Source organism: Nicotiana tomentosiformis, chromosome 11 (genome assembly GCF_000390325.3).
Source record: "Nicotiana tomentosiformis chromosome 11, ASM39032v3, whole genome shotgun sequence".
NCBI classification, from domain to species: Eukaryota; Viridiplantae; Streptophyta; class Magnoliopsida; order Solanales; family Solanaceae; genus Nicotiana; species Nicotiana tomentosiformis.
This window is the reverse complement of record NC_090822.1, coordinates 95,045,798-95,047,617: the sequence shown is the minus strand read 5'-3', so window position 1 is coordinate 95,047,617 and position 1,820 is coordinate 95,045,798.

Genomic DNA, 1,820 nt, shown 5'->3' with positions numbered 1-1,820 from the left:
TCCGATCAACTCTTACCGCTTAAATTTTTAATATAAGAATCCTTCTCCCAAATCAATCCCGAATCATCCGAAATACAAACTCGGCCACACACGCACATCATAACACATAATACAAAGCTTCTCAAAACCTGAAGCCACCGAACGGGACTCTAATTCGCAAAATGACCGGTCGGGTTGTTACATTCTCCCCCTCTTAAACAAACGTTCGTCCTCGAACGTGCCAAGAACCATTTCAAAGTCCTCAAATCACTAAATGAACTTACCATACATATACTCGTGGGTAATCCCACGTCACCACAAATCCACATAGGTCGGACGACACTATCTCAATTGAAGATTATTCCTTCCACCCATAGTGATAGGCCTTAGAACCAAATTCCTCACCATCCGTTTACTTCCAAAAGACCCGATTCCTAAATCCACACACGGTACCGAACAAGCCCGACAGGCACAACTCCCTATTAGTATCGTACTACAAATCAATTACACAAGGGAGAACAAAATATATGAACTAATCACAAGGATCCCATCCTGGTATAACTTTCACCGCGGCACGTAGCCTGGTTCATTATATCGACCATATGAAAATACGAGGACTCCTTCTTTAGCCCGGAATCACAAGTAGTATACACATCATACCAACCAAAACCTACCACTAACTTAATATTTCCAACAAAATCACAACACATACTGATATCCTACACTGGTAGAGTATCTAAATCACAAATCATAACTTATCACCCAAAAATCACATCAAACTACCGAAATGAATAACAGAAAGTCACTTCTAGTCTCATAGCTCTCTATAATGAATTAAAACAACACGATAGACACGGGCTACCACTATAGAATCTCCCAAAAGGGGTAAACACATAAACATAGTACAAAATCATGAAACTCACTCGTATGTGAAGCAAAATAGGAGGACTAACCTCGATAAGAAGAATTGAAACAAAATACGAATGATGCTCCTCTATAACAAATCTAACTCATACTTGTACAACATCATCTGGTGCAGTGGCCTCAACCCTACTGTATAAGCACATCAACGGGCCGGACCTCCCCCTCATGGGCACCTTTTACTTGCCTGACCTGCACCCTAAGCTGGCGGTGTAGGGATATCAGCAACTGGAGCAGAACTCATAGCCTGAATACCCCGTTGTGACACATCTATGTGGAATCTAGGACAATCTCTCACCATGTGGCTGGTATCTCCACACTCAAGCAACCTCTCCACTAACGTGGTTGTGGATGTTGTCCGGCACGGGTACCTTGAGACCCATGGGCACCTAGTACATCGTGCGAAGCCTGAAGTGCAAACAGAACTGGCTGACCCACAAAACCTCTATATGTCGTACTTTGCCTCTCAGTCTGCGAGGTCTCTTATCCTCTCTGCTCTCTCTCTCTCTCTCTCCTAACCCCGCATGCCCTCTCTCTCCTGGTCCCGCATGCCCTCTAATCGGCGAGCAATCTCTACTGCCTGCTGAAATGGAACATCTGACTTCAACCCCTGATCCATGCTGGATCAGATATCATGACTGAGCCCCTCAATGAACCTGCGGACTCGCTCTCTGACTGTAGAACCCAAAATAGGTACATGTCTGGACAAATCACTGAATCTAACGGCACACTCTGACACCGACATAGTTCCCTGGCGTAGCTGCTCAAACTCTATGCGCCACACTTCCCGAAGGGTCTGTGGAACAAACTCTCTCAAGAACATCCCTGAAAATTGAACCCGTGAAAGTGTAAGTGCATCGACCGGACTACCCAACTCATACACTCGCCACCACTGATATGCCGCTCCCTTAAGCTGGAAT